The 19,263-nt window shown below is 37.4% G+C and overlaps 1 long non-coding RNA gene across 1 annotated transcript in view; it reads right to left on the bottom strand.

Moving 5' to 3' along the window:
• LOC137637301 (uncharacterized) overlaps positions 1–19,263 on the bottom strand; it is a 68,927-nt gene that overhangs the window by 24,240 nt on the left and 25,424 nt on the right. The window contains exons 3-4 of the long non-coding RNA XR_011043537.1: positions 18,663–18,819; positions 4,791–4,971 (exon numbers count right to left, since the gene is read on the bottom strand). This is a non-coding gene — a long non-coding RNA (uncharacterized lncRNA). The remainder of the gene's footprint in view (positions 1–4,790; positions 4,972–18,662; positions 18,820–19,263) is intronic.

The raw sequence follows: 19,263 nt of genomic DNA, 5'->3' as shown, positions 1-19,263 counted from the left end.
AGGTGTCATGAGCTATGGATTCAAAGGTACAGTAAATAAAAAAAATGGAATGTCAGGACAAAGCGATCCAGCTTAAAAAGAAATGCATATTCTGAAGGGCGAGTAAAAGGTTTGCATCAAAATGTGAAAAGTTTTAGTGATGGGTAGAAATGTAGATATCTTGTGGGACCTGACGCAGAAGATCTTCAATCAGGAAAAGATGCCAGAGGAACGGAGAAGAAGCCTCATCATTCCCATCTATAAGGGGAAGGGAGACATCCAGGAATGTGGCAACTACAGAGGCATAAAGCTGATAAGCCATACTATGAAAATATGGGAGAAGATCATGGAGAAAAGACTCAGAGATGAAACAATTGCTGAGGAACAATTTGGATTCATGCCTGGAAGAGGGACTGTAGAAGCAATATTTGCTTTGAGGCAGACGATAGAAAAACATCGGGAGAAACAGAAAGGATTACATATGGTCTTTATTGACATGGAGAAGGCATACGATTGAGTACCGCTTCAGGAGCTGTGGAGATGTACGAGACAAAAGGGAGTCCCTGAGAAATACGTAAGAATCACCCAAGATATGTATGAAAGGGCAGAAGCAAATATTAAGAGCAGTATAGGCCTAAAAGAAAGTTTCCCAGTAAATGTGGGACTACATCAGGGGTCTGCATTGAGCCCTTACCTATTTGATCTGGTCATGGATGTAGTAACACAAGGTATAGATATCATTCTCCTTGGTGTAAGCGTTTTGCTAATGATGTTATACTGTGTAGCACTAGGCGAGAGGTAGTAGAAGAGAAAACTGGAGGAGTGGAGAAGAGAAATGGAAAATAGAGGATTGAAGATCAGCATGAAAAAGAGTATTTGAGATTGAAAAAAGGCGAGAATGGGGAAGTTAGTTTACAAGGAGAGAGATTGAAAAGAGTTGGAAATTTCAGGTATTTAGGATCAACAGTTGCAGAGGATGGTGACCTAGGGGCAGAAATAAACCACAGAATACAAGCAGGATGGAAGAATTGGAAAAAAGTGCGTGGAGTACTATGCGACAGGAAAATAGGGGTTAAGTTGAAAGGTAATGTACACAGGACAGTTATGAGACCGGCAATGATGTATGGAGCGGAGACGTGGGCAATAAAGACGACAGAAGAGAAGAAGATGGATGTGGCAGAGATGAGAATGTTGAGATGGATGTGTGGGGTGACAAAAAGAGATAAGATACGGAATGAGATAATTAGCAGTTAGAAAACTATCAGATAAGATCCAAGAAAGTAGACTGAGGTGGTATGGTCATGTCATGAGAAGAGATGAACAGTATATTGGGAGGAGAGTGATGGAAATGGAGGTACAGGGAACGAGAAGGAGAGGCAGACCAAAGCGAAGGTGGATAGACTGTATCATGGATGACCTATCAAAGGGATTAACCGGTGATGAGGTGTGGGACAGAGGTAGATGAAGAAAGCTGACCAAAAACATCGACCCCACATAGAAGTGGGAAAAGATGTAGACAAAGAAGAAGAAGGGTAGAAATGTATTGTATAATCAATACTGGAGGAGGTTATTTCTATGTACGGTATTAGATTTTGAAGAAGAATGGTATGATTGTAAATCTAGTACAGGAAATGACTAGAGTGGGGTTGTGTGATTTGCTAAGAGTTAGATTACTTAGGGAGTGATAGGAGTGTTAGAGTAAAGGAAATGTATGGAGTGGCGAAAGTACATACTGTAGAGGATGTATTTTGAAGTTGAAATGTCTAACAAAACGAGGTATTAATGGGTGTAATGATATCTTAGTGGAGAGAATGGGTCTAAAGTGAGGTGAGGGGTGTTACACTGCTTAATATATGAGAGAGAGAGAGAGAGAGAGAGAGAGAGAGAGAGGAGAGAGAGAGAGAGAGAGAGAGAGAGAGAGAGAGAGAGAGAGGAGAGAAAGAGAAAGAGAAAGAGAAAGAGAAAGAGAAAGAGAAAGAGAAAGAGAAAGAGAAAGAGAAAGAGAAAGAGAAAGAGAAAGAGAAGAGAGAGAGAGAGAGAGAGAGAGAGAAGAGAAAGAGAGAGAGAAAGAGAGAGAGAGAGAGAGAGAGAGAGAGAGATATGTGGATTATCCAAAGTACTGTGTGTTACATATGAGTATGGATACGTGAATGTAAAACTGGAGAGGTACACAAGCAAAGGGGTGAGGGAGAGGGAAGATTCAGTAACAAAATACTTTTCGGCAGGCAGAGGATAGAATGTATGTTTTTGGATGCCTAGTAATAACTTGTAAAATTAAGCAATAAAAATGGGATGTTGAGAAGTTGACAGAAATATTTTAACCAAATGATAGTTTGAGTGAAATCAAGAACAACTAAATAGTTAAAATGGAATTAATGCAGGGGGTTGATTTTAAAGTTTTTGAGGTGGAAGAATGCAAGTGTTACGTTGACATAGTTTCAAGGTTTAAAGGTCACTCATGAACGGTAGAGGTAAGGAACAATGACAATGCCCTAGAGGCTAACCATATATACATATGACCAATGCTCAAGCCCCTCTCTAACCAAGCAAGGACCAAGGAGGGCAAGGCAAGGCAATGGCTGCTACTCGGAGGGTACACATATAGGCTCTCCCAAAACCCCATCCTTAGCTCAAAAGGATACTGAGATTGCAGACACAAGAAACTATTGTGCTTAAGCTGGTCTTAAACCCCAGTCCAGCATGTCACCAAGCAAGGATGCTTCTAACAGGCTACCACATTAAGGTCAAGTAGGCCTGAGACAAAGTTATGGTATGGAGTGATGCAAAAAGCAAAGAAATAAAAGTGGAAGCAAGCTTTACCAGAGTTAAGTTATGAGAAGAGAAAATGAACTGTGAATGGGAATTTGAATGGATGAACGCCAATGATCCTTTGAAGACAAAGAAAAGGAACTTTACAATATGTGAAGGTGTAGAAAAGCATTTGCAAAAGGAGAACGCTGAGAATGAATATGAGCAAGAATAAACTAGAGGGTCAATGTAAACCAGGTACATGGAGTAATGGAAGCTGTATGATCGATGGAAGAAAGTAACTAGGTAATTCATATAGTATTTGTGAGTTTAGGAATAGGCAAAGCAAGATCGTTGGCAGGATTTGCGCTAATGATTGATACAAGCATAGAACTGAATGTGGAAATCAGGGAGGGGGAGTTATGTATGAATGGATGGTTGAACAAATGTCTCAAGTGAAGTGTGGATGTCGAGTAATGATTGATAGGTGGAATGGAAAGAAGATGGAAAATTTATGTGAAGTAATGCAAATCAAATGGGATGTTGACTAAAGCAGCAGCCAAAAAAAAAAAAATAAATAAATAAAAACCAAAATCAAGAAAGTTATATAGCAATTGTGGTCAAGGTACTGAGTTAACAGATGGTATCACATGATGTGCATTACATTATGTAATCTCTATTGAATAAAATATATATAAAAAAAATAAAAGGGAAAACAATTGAAAACCCTGCTTTGATAATAAGCAATAGAGCATTTCTGTTAACTTGGAGAAATTGGTTGAGAACAGTAGTTAGGCTGCAGTATAAAAAAAAAAAAAAAAAAAAAAAAAGTGCGTCATGAGATAAAAAGTGCACTTTTTACTATTAAATAATGACCTATGATGAGTATATAAGAAGCAAAGGAAAATAAAAAAACCTAAAAAAATTGCTATTTGATTTACAGAATTTGGGGATTCTTGAAAGAAATTCACCCCCCCAAATTCAACAGCAAATAGTTAGGGATATTTCTTATTCTAGAATCTGAATCTCAGTTTTAAAAATGAGTTTCTGAAAAAGCCATTCATGTGGTTGAAGTGTAAATATTAAATATATAAAAGTGAAGGCAGCAATGTGAAAAGGTGGAACCGAGACATGGCGACTGAAAATCATTACATAACAGAAAGATGACAAAAATAGCAAAGGAAAGCAATAAAAACAATAATGTTGCCAAGGTTAAGGTTAATTCTAATGGCTATGCCTTCTCCATCATAAGACTCAAACCTTCATAGTATACTATAAGTTTTATTCTAACTGTGACTAAGTTGTGGAATGATCTTTCTAGTCAGGTAGTTGAATCAGGGGAATTTCAAAAATTTAAATTTACACCGAAAGTTTTTATGTTGAACAGGCTGACATAAATCTCTTCTTATAGTTTATATATGAATTATGTTTTCATCTTGTTACTGTTCCTTAAGTGTTTTAATTGTTCATTACTTCCCTTTCCTCACTGGGCAATATTTTCCTATTGAAACTCTTGGACTTATACCGCCTTGCTCTTCAAAAAAGAGGTTGTAGCTTAGCTAACACTAGTATTAGTAGTAGTAGTAATAATAATAATAATTATGGGGGCAGACTATACAGAGGGTGTCATAACCTGCATTGGACTACTTGCACTTTATTGAGGCGGTTGTTTAAGATGCCCCAATTGTACAAAAGCATATGTGGAAGTATAAGACAAAAGCACTATTTACGTTACATTGGACGGACACTGGACTGTTAAGTTAGGTTAGTTTAAGCTAAGTTGAGATGACAGTAAGGATGAGTAGAGTGATATGAAAGAAATAGAAATTGTCAGACTTCCTTTAAATGACGTCACAGAAAAATTACTTACCAGGCAAGTACACTAAACAAGGCCTGCACTCTGTACTGCAGAAACATTGGCCTTGGCAAAATTTAAATAATTTAAAGTTTTCTCTCATTCCATGACTTTAACCTCTCAAATTTTAGACCTTACAGAAGAAAACACGAAAGCAAAGTATAAAGGAAGTAAATGCAGAAGGAAAACATAAAAGCGGAACACTCACCATGGATGACGTTCATACTTTGTTTCGACTCCTTAATCAATCCGACTCCTTAATCAATCCGACTCCTTAATCAATCCGACTCCTTAATCAATCCGACTCCTTAATCAATCCGACTCCTTAATCAATCCGACTCCTTAATCAATCCGACTCCTTAATCAATCCGACTCCTTAATCAATCAGCCTGTAAAGTGAATACAAAGGTAAGTACAAAGCTAATTCAATCATCATACAATATATTATTTCTATACTTTCCAACGTACATCTTAAAATTCCACTACTCCTTTACAGCAGTAGTAAAAAACGACAAGTCAGATAGAAAGTGATCCAGAGAGTAACGGAAGTTTATGAATGACAAAGTTGATGCATGTCTACATTTTATATGTTCATTAATTTACAAATATTTTTTCCTATGTATGTCGATAAAATTTCTTGCTTCTCTATCCTTTCTATCATTTAAAAAACCTTCTTGATTTATGACAAGAGAAAATGGGAGTGGAAGCAGATGTATGTCAGGGAGTGAATGAAGGATCCAAAGTGTTGGGGGCAGTTAAGGGAGTAGTAAAAATTAGAGGGTTGGGCATGAATGTATGAGAAAGTGATTGTCCCAATTGTGATATATGGATCGGAGTTGTGGGGAATGAAAGTAACGGAGAGACAGAAATTGAATGTGTTTGAGATGAAATGTCTAAGGCAGTGGTTCTTAACCCCTGGGTCGCGACCCAAATTTGGGTCGCCAAGCCATTTAAATGGGTCACCAAGGATTTGTGGACTTCCTATTTTCCCAATATTCCTATTCAAAATATTATCAAAGTATTAATCATGAATGTAGAATTCTTAAGTCATTATCATCTAATGTTAAGCAAAACATTGAGACAGACGATTTGATTGAGGTGAAAAAACTACCAATATCTCCTCTTGCCTTTTAAATCTAACCGTTGGTGGAGGGAAGGAGGAGGGGGAGGTGGAGGAAGTCAGGAGCTGATGTGTCAGTGTCCAGAGTTGGCAACCGAGCGCTTTTGGCGCTAGATTTAGGGCTTTCAATGCAAGGTCGTGATCAGACATTGGTTGGGCTTTCTGAGAAGCTATTAGCATTCAAAGGAAAACTGAAGTTGTGGATGAATAAAATAAAACTGGAAAGACTGCATCATTTCCATCTTTTAACCTACTTCTGGAGGATGACAGATTTTCTCTCATCCAAGTCCAAAGCATTATTGAGGGACATATATCCAAGCTAATTCGAGAGTTTGATTATTACATTCCAGAAAATATGTTCAACTACAGTTGGGTAAAAAAACCCTTCAACATTGAAGCTGAAGACTTCCCTGATGAAATCGCAAACATCAGCAAGCTACAGGCGGAGCTCATCGAGATCCAGAATGACGCAACACTTCATTACGATTTCAAAAGGCAAAAGGAATCGCCTAGCTCATTTTGGATCAAAGTTCACAAAGAAAAGCCCAATCTTGGAGGTGAAGCCCTGAAAACGCTAATTCCCTTTGCTACAACTTTCCTGTGTGAGGCAGGATTTTCAGCCCCCACAGTCTTAAAGACAAAATACAGAAACCGTTTGCAACCAGAGGATGACCTAAGATGCAGCCTACCATCAGGATATAAGTATTATACATCTGCCGAAGAGTAATCTCGGTGAATGTCAGGGCAAAGTTTCTGGATTGATACTAAGCAAATGAATGAGCAAACAGATAGTTCAAACAGATAGTTGAAGCGTATACTGGGAATGCTAAAAGAGATATATCATGAACAAAGGTAACTAAATAAATGACAAAAACTAACGTCAGATAGAACAAAATTCATTAATTGAATGCGAAGCATACACGAGTGGCAGAACTTAGCGATGCAAAACTACAAAAGGAGTTTTGAAAAACTAAAAACTAATTTTTGGGGAGGTGCTCTGTGGTCTCCAATGACTTTTCTGTTCAAGGCTAGAACAGGGAATCCAATACAGCCCAATACCAAAGAAATATTGTTCCCCTGCTCTAGGGATAGGAGGATAGATGTGAGAGAGGTGAGAGAGGCAAGAGAGCGTGCTAGAAATAGGAATGAATGGCAAGCGATTGTGACGCAGTTCCGGTAGGCCCTACTGCTTCCTCCGGTGCCTTAGATGACCGCGGAGGTAGCACCAGTAGGGGATTCAGCATTATGAAGCATCATCTGTGGTGGATAATGTGGGAGGTTGGGCTGTGGCACCCTAGCAGTACCAGCTGAACTCGGTTGAGTCCCTGGTTAGGCTGGGAGGAACGTTTGTAGAGAGTAGAGGTCCCCTTTTTGTTTTTGTTTCTTTGTTGATGTCGGCTCCCCCCCAAAATTGGGGGAAGTGCCTTTGGTATATGTATGTATGTGACATCACTTACAAATCTGCACATTGTCAATGACTGCTGAAGAAATAGGAAAAGTAATGAAGAGGTTCAAAAATAGGAAGAGAGAGGATATTACAAACAAGATGCTGGACTGGAGTGGTGATAAGTATGATTAAATAGCTATCAGGGTTTTTTAAATGCTAGCCTACAGGATGCAAACCTGGTGAAAGAATGAATGAATATAAAGATAAAAGTGACTTGTAAGAATTATGAAGGACAAATGTTACTTGATATACTAAGGAAGGTGTATGGTAGGATTTTGATTGCCAAAGGAAGATGGTGAAAAAAGAATTGGTAAAGGGAGGAACTGTGGATTTTGAAGAGGGTGCGTGGACCATGCATTGATTACAATTCAGTTTTGTGGAAAGTAAAATGAATAAAAAGCATTATGGCACACCAAAAAATATGATAAAAATTTATGAAGGTGTAATCGGGGTGAAAATGAGATTGTATGGTACTGTAAACATTAAAAATACATCATCATACATATACCAAGGCCCTTCCCCCAATTTTGAGGGGTAGCCCACATCAACAAAGAAACAAAAACAAAAAGGGGACCTCTACTCTCTATGTTCCTCCCAGCCTAACAAGGGACTCAACCGAGTTCAGCTGGTACTGCTAGGGTGTCACAGCCCACCCTCCCACATTATCCACCACAGATGAAGCTTCATAATGCTGAATCCCCTACTGCTGCTACCTCCGCGGTCATCTAAGGCATCGGAGGCAGCAGCAGGGCCTACCGGAACTGCGTCACTAAAAATAAAAGCTAGAAAAGTGAAAGTTCAAAGAAGCATGTAAGGGGAGTGACTGGTGTGGTGGTGAAGTGGGTGAGAGACTTAATAAGTCTGACTCTTATTATCTTTATGGATGGAGTACAGTAATGTAAAAAGTCAGGAGAGAAAAATCAATTACAGTAAGTGTAATCACTACACATTACAGTAACACCCAACTCTACATCATGAATTTGTTCCAAGAGACAAGAAGCAAAGCGATTTTCGACACAAAATGGATTTCAGCCTTAACCCTTTTACCCCCCAAAAGACGTACAGGTACGTTTCACAAAACTCATCCCTTTACCCCCATGGACGTACCGGTACGTCCTTGCAAAAAAATGCTATTTAAATTTTTTTTTTGCGTATTTTTGATAATTTTTTGAAAAAAATCAGGCATTTTCCAAGAGAATGAGACCAACCTGACCTCTCTATGACAAAAATTAAGGCTGTTAGAGTAAATTTTAAAATAATATACTGCAAAATGTGCTGGAAAAAAAAAAAAACCACTGGGGGTTAAGGGTTGGAAATTTCCAAATTCCCTGGGGGTAAAAGATTTAAAAAGCTACTTCCGCATTTCCTATATACCTTATTGAACAGGAAAAAGTTCTTGAAACCTGCTATCATTTTATAATAAACAAATACCTACAGTAATAAGTTTCCATGTGAAGTACAGCACTGTCCTTTTTAAAGCACTCAAGCATTTTAATAAAATACATTTGATTCGCCCAAGCCCCCTCTCCTACAATGCTAGGACCAGGGAGGGCCAGACAATGGCTGATGAGAACCCTGTAGGTAGACATAGGTTATCCCCAAATCCCCAGCCACAATCTTTTTAGTTTATTGCCAAACTTGACAATAAGTTCATTTACAAAAAGTTTGAAATTTATGAATGCAAAGGTTACAAGTGCAAAAGTGACTGTATTACAGGACAATGTAACCTAGGAAAAAAACTACTTTTTCTTATAGGCAGTTAAACTTTACCAAAGTTACATATTAAAGTAATAATCGGGTGTTTAAAGGTCGCCACGAAAGGCAGAGGTAAGGGACAGTGACAATGCCCTAGAGACTGACCATATATACATATGATTCGTCCAAACTCCCTCTCCACCCAAGCTAGGACGGAGGTAAATCAATGGAAGAATGCATAGAAAGATGACTTCCTTGCTAGTGCCTATGAGAAGGGAGAAGGTTAAGATAAAGAGTGAGACTTCATGTTGGCTATTGTCAGTAAAATAAATGATCACGGTGGAACGCAACAGAACTTCAGGCTTGACACGTTACATTTACACTACAAAGAAGAAAGAATTGTAAGAAGACAGAACGGGAAAAAATTAGACAGGATATATGCAATTGGAATGGCGACTTTAGTAAAGAAAACATACTGTGTGGAAACAAAGATATAAATGACTGTAGGGTGTTGATAAAGAATTTCTTGGCTACTGTAGTGAGCCTCGTAGGATTTTTATACAGGAGAGGGGGTTCCCAGCCCCCTCGTCCCGTCCCTTTTAGTCGCCTCCTACGACATGCAGGGATAACGTTGGCGCTATTCTAATTGTTTTTATGCCCCCGGGGCCACAGAGTAGAGGTCCCCTTTTTTGTTTTGTTTCATTTGTTGATGTCGGCTACCCCCCAAAATTGGGGGAAGTGCCTTTGGTATATGTATGTATGTACTGTAGTGAGCAATGTCTGTGTTCACCATTTAGAAAAGGATAAAATGAGATGGGTAAATAAAAAATTAAATGGGATGCCAAGCAGGAAATAGTGGAAAATTGAGAGATTAAAATTGATATGAATGCAAGAAATGGATATAGTGTACATTATATGCGAGGAAGTGAGGAGAAAAGTGAGTTTCATAGTAGAGGGCATATAGAGTTGACCTTGACAAGCAACCCAGTGAAAGTTATGGCAATATTTCAGGATGAATACTGTGGAATTGTAAGTGTCACTAATCAAAATGAGTACACTATACTGTATACCCAGAATTCTAGAATGAAGAAATAAGTATCATAAAATATACAAGAAAGGGTGAAAGACAAAGTGGATGGGATTTAAGATGTAAAAATTTGGGTTTAATCAACATAAGTCACTCAGCACATGCTTATGGGGTCCTTTGACTGGCCAGACAGTACTACATAGGACCCTTCTCTCTGGTTACGGTTCTTTCCCTTTGCCTACAAAGACACCGAATAGTCTGGCCTATTCTTTACAGATTCTCCTCTGTCCGCATACACCTGACAACACTGAGATTGCCAAAATATTCGTCTTCACCCAAGGGGTTAACTACTGCACTGTAATTGTTCAGTGGCTACTTTCCTCTTGGTAAGGGTTGAAGAGACTCTTCAGCTATGGTAAGCAGCTCTTCTAGGAGAAGGACACTCCAAAATCAAACCATTGTTCTCTAGTCTTGGGCAGTGCCATAACCTCTGTACCATGGTCTTCCACTGTCTTGGGTTAGAGTTCTCGTGCTTGAGGGTACACTCGGGCACACTTCTATCTAGTTTCCCTTCCTCTTGTTTTGTTAAAGTTTTTTTATAGTTTTTATAGGAAATTTTTTTTTTAATGTTACTATACTTAAAATATTTTACTTTTCTTTATTTCCTTTCCTCACTGGGCTATTTTCCCTGTTGGGGCCCCTGGGCTTATAGCATCCTGCTTTTCCAACTAGGGTTGTAGCTTAGCATTTGATAATAATAATAATAATAATGCTTTGGTTGCAGAGAAAACGTGCATCGTGTGAATGAAAGTACAGAAGTGTTTAGGCTATGCCATTTCCCAGAATGGAGGGGGTGTGGACATTGTATTCAACCAAGGCCATTTTGTTGGGATGTGCTAGGCTTTCAGAAGTATATGTACAAACTAAAGCATGATTTGATCTGATAGGGAACAGCACAGCTCCAATAAGCAAACGTATAAAAAGAGTTGATCTGGTAGTGAATGTGTGGGGAATGGGAAAAATGGAAACAGGAAAGTCAGGAGTGGATAGAAATACTAAGTGTTTGAAGAAATATATAAAATGTTGCAAAACTAGAGTGGTAGAATAAGTAACTTCAGTTATTAAAATACGAAACAAGTGCGAGGGCACAAAAATTTATTTTGAACCTAGAATAAGGGATTAAATGGAACATAGGCAATATTTTGAGCAATAAGAATCTGACAAGAGTACGAGTGTATTAAAAACCGTCAAGTAAATGTACAGGTCCTTTTCTAGAACATGGTGTGTTGCAGAGGGCTAGGTAATAGAGGAAAGTAACGTGCATATGTAAAAATTTTAAAAATTGAGATTGATAAATAGGGTACAGTATTAAGTTTTATGCAACTTCATATATTAACCCTTTTACCCCCAAAGGACGTACTGGTACCTTTCACAAAACACATCCCTTTACCCCCATGGACGTACCGGTACGTCCTTGCAAAAGTGCTATAAAAAAAATTTTTTTTCATATTTTTGATAATTTTTTGAGAAAATTCAGGCATTTTCCAAGAGAATGAGACCAACCTGACCTCTCTATGACAAAAATTAAGGCTTTTAGAGCAATTAAAAATATATATACTGCAAAATGTGCTGGGAACAAAATAACCCCCTGGGGGTTAAGGATTGGAAATTTCCAAATAGCCTGGGGGTAAAAGGGTTAATATCAATGGTATAAAATTGTATAAAATAAATACGAAGGTCAGTTTCATGACTATAATTAACGGTAGAGTTGTGAGCATATGAAAGTAAATTGTGTGATCACATGCAATTGTAAAAACTATTGAATAAAGAAAATATATCTTGTCCTCACAGCCCCAATCCCCACTATACTATGAATAGATTTTAAAAAGACAATCATCTATGGAAGTGAAGCATTGATATTAATCCGAGAAAGAGGTGGTGGTTAGTAGTGATTAAGATATTTGAAAATCCATGTATAACCAAATGAACCTAATGATGACCAGAACAGGATTAAAGAAAAATATGAAAACCACCAACAAAGTTGCATAGAATTATGTGGTTCAAGATAGTAAAGCTGACAGATGGTGTCAAGATGTGTCCTGGATTAAGTAATGTATATTAACCCTTTTACCCCAAGGCTATTTGGAACTTTCCAACCCTTAACCCCCATGGGTTATTTTTTCAAGCACATTTTGCAGTATATTTTTCTTAAATTGCTCTAACAGCCTTAATTTTTGTCACAGAGAGGTCAGGTTGGTCTCATTCTCTTGGAAAATGTCTAAAGTTTCTCAAAAAAAAAATATCAAAAATATGCAAAAAAAAATGTAAATAGCAGTTTTTTTCAAGGACGTACCGGTACGTCCATGGGGGTAAAGGGATGAGTTTTGTGAAACGTTCCAGTACGTCCTTTGGGGGTAGAAGGGTTAAGTGATTTTAAATCAAATATAAAGCAAATGATCAAGTAAATTAACCTGATGAGACAGATGCACAGGTCTTAGGAATGGCATTTCTGTTACAGTGGACTTCAAAACAGGAAGCAAGAGGGCCCTACAGAAAAGTAGCAGCATCATAAAAGAAAATTGTCTGCACCAAGGATCCTATTATATAATGTCCAACTAGTAGAGAAAGGAAAACCATATGCAATACGGCCTATACTACTCTGAAATGGAGAAACACAGGCTGCCGTATTGAAGACAATGGAATGCATTTTGTTAGGGGTGGCGTTATAGATTGCTGTGAATTAACTATTATATCTCACACTAAGATGTACAGGTATTATATGTGAAAGGCACAATTGTATGTTCATAATTAACCCATGATAGATATGAACATGTGAAAATGTATGACCTGTGGTGATGAATGAACGTGACAGCCTAAGCCAACATCTAGTAAAAGATATAAGTACTGTACGTATAATTGTATACCAACTTTGAAGTTACGCACACTGTGATAAAAGTACATCATATAATAGATCATTTAAGTCTGCATATCCAATTCTCATAAAAAAAAAAGGCGAACAAGAACATGGTGTATAGCATGTGTTTCATACATGATCGTACACTAACGTTAGTTTTTTTTCTCTCGGTCTCCCCTGCTCTAATAATATGAACCTGTTCAAGTTTGCTATCAAACGTCCTGTTTGGTTTGAATTTTGTCATTCTTGCTCTCAACTATCTGTATATTAGCTCACTGTCTTGTTGAATAAACTATCACATACATCTCTCCCCTCTGTAAGAACCTAACAGTTACATTGCCACATTAGCAACTCAAACCAAACTGTACCACCATCGTTTTCAAAGTCGTGTTCCATTTTTCTTGACTGTGCAGCCAATGTCCCTAGGCCATATTGCATAAGGCTTTCCCTCTTTTAGTAATACAACATTATATAAGAGGACTTTGGGGGAGACTATTTCTCCTTGTTAATGCGCCTCTCGACTTGACTCCTGACTTCAGTGTAACAGAAATGCTCTACCTCTTCTAACACCTATTCATCTGTCCAAACAGAAATTGTTCCTTTTGAATAAAGATTTCAAAACAAAATATCCCTTTTCAATAAAGATTTCAAAACAAAACTTCATTAAGTCATATGGAAACAGACTTGAAACCCAGCAGCCTAATGTTGTGGATAAGACATTTGAAGAGCAGTATGAGGATGAAAGTGTAAGAGAATGAAAATATATTGCACATGAGTACATGCTGGCAACATCAGAGTGAAGACATATGATTGCAAAGTCTAAGAGGGATATAAGAAGAAAAGGCAGATTGAAGGGTATTTCAAGTACAACGGAATGGGTGAGAAGAATAAGTAGTTGGTCAATGGGTATCTGTTTTGGCTCTGGCAAAGTAGATCAGCGTGTGAAAGATTGTCACAGAAGTCAGATTACGCTAAATGTTTCAAGAATACTGGATTAGATCCCATAGCAAGTATGTGGAGTGCTGTAATCATGGCCAACAGGATAATTTTTCTAAAATAGGTTAGGCTTTAAGAAGCCAATGGAGTGTGTGTGTATATAGTTAACCCTTTTACCCCCAAAAGACGTACTGGTACGTTTCACAAAACTCGTCCCTTTACCCCCATGGACTTACGGGTACGTCCTTGCAAAAAAATGCTATAAACATTTTTTTTTTTCATATTTTTTATAATTTTTTGAGAAAATTCAGGCATTTTCCAAGAGAATGAGACCAACCTGACCTTTCTGAATGACAAAAATTAAGGCTGTTAGAGCAATTAAAAAAATATATATACTGCAAAATGTGCTGGGGAAAAAATAACCCCTTGGGGGTTAAGGGTTGGAAATTTCCAAAGAGCCTGGGGGTAAAAGGGTTAAGATGTGAAAAAGAGAATGTCAGGAATTGATTAGAAATGAAGTTTGGTAGACCTGGGTATAAAAAGTGTTTGAAGAGATGCGTCCTATACTTGAAAAGAATGCATACTGTACTCAAAAGATGAAAAAGGTTTCACATGTAATGTAGTGATTGAGATGACAATATAAAAGATAATACTGTAGTATAAGTTGGAACGCAGCTTTGATTGATAGCCTCACGACTTGGGTAGGTATTACGTAGTGTTTTTTAAAACAATACTACTGTACTATCATCTGCAAAACAGGGGTAATACTTAGTATAAAATTTGTATAAAGTAAGGTTTCAAGATCATTATTTAAGGTAAAACTAAGTGTACTAAAGTGCCTGTTTGTTAATGGGTACTTGTGTAAAATAAAGGTGAAAATGGATTAATTGTAGTTTAAGAGTTCAAGAAACATGGTGAAATAAATGGGTATTTTGTCTAACTTCACCATGAATTTCTGGGTACAGAAGGAACCGTTTGTTGGTATATGAGGGTAAGAAGAGATTTAGAAAATATGAAGTGGGATGAACATGAAAACTACAAAATATAAAAGCTACATTGAATAGAAAAAAATGCATTTGCTAACCAGAAGAGAAGACTAGCTGTAGGCACGATAGACGAATAAGGCAATCAAGAATAAAGATAAGAAACATATGGCTATTACAAAACAGGAAGTTGTTTAAAAAATATTTGGGAAACTAAAAAAAGCTTTAGAAATTGCCAAGGAATGCAGCTTAGTGTAAAGATTTACGAACAACTGGAACCGAATAAATAATGGAGATTATGTCCTGCATCTATGCTGTTTCACAATTTATTCTAGGTCAATACATATAAGTATTCTATTAGTTGAATGAGGAGTGGAGAATAGAAGTTGTTGCATGGTTTGAAAAGGTTAGTATGACCGATATTATTTATAGAAGTGACTGTTGAGAAGGATGATGCGGTCTCGAGTAAAGTGGCCTTAAAGTGGCCTCTAGAGCAAATGTCTTCATGCTGACGTGGTAAGTGCAATACATATTTGGAAAGTTTCAAATGCTATATTACCGTAAGAAATTTACCAATGTGTGTAGACTAAGTGAGTAAGAGTGTGGACAAATGTACAGTACTGTATAACTAAATCTAAAAGCAAAAAGCATGTCAAATTTATTTAATAGTTGAGGAATAAAGAATTTATTATCTAAAAGCGAAAAGCATGTCAAATTTATTTAGTAGTTGAGGAATAAAGAATTCATTTTAAGTTCATTAGATTAAATATTGTATACATCAAGTAGATTCATTAAGTTAAAAATGTAAAAAAGTTTTTAACAAGACAGTACTTTTACTATGAAAAGTGGAGGTTAATATGTTTTAAGAAAATAGTACTGTATGAGTGTCAATTTCAAAATTATTATTGATGGTAAAACAGTGTATGAAAGGGACTATATAAGTGGGTAACCAGGAAAATAAATCAAATAAAAAAAATAAGTAAATGTATGATTACTTCTGATTGAGGATAATAGGGAGGCAGATATAATTGCAGTTGCAGGTGTTGAGGGGCCAGTGATGGGAGATGAGAATGAGAGAGAGATTACAGTAGATAAAGTGAGGAGAACACTAGATGAAACAAGAGTAGGAAAAGCGTCTGGTATGGATGGTGTGAGAGCTGAGATGTTGAAGGAAGGGGGTGTGACTGTACTTGAATGGTTGGTGAGATTGTTTAATGTGTGTTTTGTGTTGTCAATGGTACCAGTAGATTGGGTTTGTGCATGTATTGTACCACTATATAAGGGTGAGGGAGATGTGCATGAGTGTTGTAATTCAAGAGGTATTAGTTTGTTAAGCGTAGTTGGAAAAGTGTATGGTAGAGTAATGATTAATAGGATCAAGGATAAAACTGAGAATGCAATCTTAGAAATACAGGGTGGTTTTAGAAGAGGTGGGGGTTGTATGAATCAGATTTTTACAGTAAGGCAGATATGCGAGAAATATTTAGCAAAAGGTAAGGAGGTGTATGTTGCGTTTATGGATCTGGAGAAAGCGTATGATAGAGTTGATAGGGAAGCAATGTGGAATGTGATGAGGTTATATGGAGTTGGTGGAAAGTTGTTGCAAGCAGTGAAAAGTTTCTACAAAGGTAGTAAAGCATGTGTTAGGATAGGAAATGAAGTGAGCGATTGGTTTCCCGTGAGAGTGGGGCTGAGACAGGGATGTGTGATGTCACCGTGGTTGTTTAACTTGTACGTTGATGGAGTGGTGAGAGAGGTAAATGCTCGAGTGCTTGGACGAGGATTAAAACTGGTAGACGAGAATGACCATGAATGGGAGGTAAATCAGTTTTTGTTTGCGGATGATACTGTACTGGTTGCAGACACAGAAGAGAAGCTTGGCCGATTAGTGACAGAATTTGGAAGTGTGTGTGAGAGAAGGAAGTTGAGAGTTAATGTGGGTAAGAGTAAGGTTATGAGATGTACGAGAAGGGAAGGTGGTGCAAGGTTGAATGTAAAGTTGAATGGAGAGTTACTTGAGGAAGTGGATCAGTTTAAGTACTTGGGGTCTGTTGTTGCAGCAAATGGTGGAGTGGAAGCAGATGTACGTCAGAGAGTGAATGAAGGATGCAAAGTGTTGGGGGCAGTTAAGGGAGTAGTAAAAAATAGAGGGTTGGGCATGAATGTAAAGAGAGTTCTGTATGAGAAAGTGTTTGTACCAACTGTGATGTATGGATCGGAGCTGTGGGGAATGAAAGTGACGGAGAGACAGAAATTGAATGTGTTTGAGATGAAGTGTCTGAGGAGTATGGCAAGAGATTATTGTACTGTGCTATGGGAATAAAAGGTACCTTTACTTTACTCACTAAAATAGAGGGTGAGAAAGAAAAAATGCTGTTGGACCAACATAAGAAAATAATGACCGAATGTGATACAGGTAAGAAAAATTAAACATTAATTCAAGATTAACCAACAAATTAAAATAGATGGCAGTAACAGGTCTAGCATAAGGTTAACCAAAAGAGGATTATTTTGTATAAAAATTGCACCATAACATCTAAAAGAGTTGGTACAAATAAGAAAATGACCACTATGTAAGGATGCAAATCAATGAGGAAAATGATGTAGCTTGTGGTTTTAACAAGACAGCATGACAAGAGAATATGGAAGCCTTTGAGGTCACAGGGGATAAGGTTCATTATAAGGGTGATGTATCTGGACACTGCCTACTTACAAAAGGAATGAAGCTCCCATGAGAATACCTTCAATTGAGAGTTGACAGAAAAACACATGTAACACCCAAGTACTGTATTGCTCAATAAAAGAAAAATTTCAATTAAATTTGAAATATCAGTCCTGTTACATTAAGACTGGCACTTCTCAATGGTAACGAGGATCAAATGGAAAGAATTTAAAGTTGAAAGGCAAAAAAATGAATAACATATTACCAACTATTTTGGACCAAGCACCTTCAAAAATGAAATAGAAGTTTATCCAAACAGGCTAAATCTTCATTTAGAGGGCAATAACACAAAAGACTGCCGGTATATAACCCCTACACATTTCACATTACCAACTGAATAGTCAACCAAAAGGAAACCAAGTGAAATAAGAAGCTGATCAAGACAGAACTTGGAGATATAAAATATACAAAATTTTCAAGACTAAACGAGTCTTTGGATCACACTGACAGATATGATTTATGAATTTGTGCTATATAAGACAATACTGGGGTCTGTGAACCCATTTCCAGTGCAGGAAAACTGAGCAGCTATGATAAACAGTAAAGGGTAAGAGACTGGACAGCAAAGACGGAAGAAAGGAACCTGGAATTGAGGTAAAGTAGAACAATACATGGAAGGTGCCGATGGAATGCTATGAAGACTTAAGCAATGCCTACAGTGCCCTGGAGGAAGAGCACTGATGGCACTTCTTTCCTAAGAGGGAACACACAGATGGAATGTGTCAACGTGGTAGTCGACATCAATTTTATAGTAAACTGGAAGGGAAATGATATTTCCATTGTAGCTTAGGAGCTGTGATTTGTGATATATACAGAATTTGAGCTATAAGGCCCAGAGTTCTAAATGGAGAGGTCCTTCAGAGCAGAGGTGCAAACTTAGGAGGAAATCTCCGCTGTTATATAATTAAGTTTAAAGACATCTGATAAAGAGGAGAAATTGTGAAAGGAAGTATGGTACAGCCAATATCCAAAAGGACTGTGGTAACATGCAGTGCTATGATACTGGACCCGCACGAGGCTAAGAGATAAATATTATTTACCTTAAATACTCGCCTAATACAATGAAATAAATAGCCTATGATTGTTTGGAACTAATATTAAGATTGCATTGAAAATCAATTCCCTCCTCACTAAACTAACTTTTATATTCTATATAATATATTACACTTTACCAGAGCATTAAAACGAACAACCACCTACCAGTGCTTAATCAAACATGAATTAAAGAATACTAACTACTCCATCAGCAGATTCAAGGCAGAAATCCACAGTTCCTCCCCCTCGAGAAGCTTTGGCTTCTTCCTCCTCTCCTCTGAAGAGGGAGTGAGGAGTTCCTCATCAGCGGAAGCTCAGCATAGTCGTTCCGCTTCCAAAAGCTTGATAGTGTATAGATCTGAAAGTAAATAAATTATTATTCCAAATATTACATGTACAGTATACTGCCAAGTGATTTACATAATTTATAAAGAAAAAATAGCAATTTCTTCACACAGACCTCATATGATATTTTTGTCTTAATTTGTTTTTTCAAGCACATTTTGCAGTATATTTCTTTTAAATTGCTTTAACAGCCTTAATTTTTGTCAGAGAGGTGTCAGATTGGTCTCATTCTCTTGGAAAATGCCTGAAGTTTCTCAAAAAATTATCAAAAATATGCAAAAAAAATTCAAATAGCAGTTTTCTGCAAGGACGTACCGGTACGTCCATAGGGGTAAAGGGATGAGTTTTGTGGAACGTACCAGTACGTCCTTTGGGGGTAAAAGGGTTAAGGACCAATTACTCGTCGTACATAAAGTTCCATTCAGTACATACATACATACATATACCAAAGGCACTT

This window comes from Palaemon carinicauda, unplaced genomic scaffold, assembly GCF_036898095.1.
Source record: "Palaemon carinicauda isolate YSFRI2023 unplaced genomic scaffold, ASM3689809v2 scaffold64, whole genome shotgun sequence".
NCBI lineage: Eukaryota > Metazoa > Arthropoda > Malacostraca > Decapoda > Palaemonidae > Palaemon > Palaemon carinicauda.
Note: the sequence above shows the minus strand (reverse complement) of the source record. Positions and strands in the feature narration are given on the sequence as shown.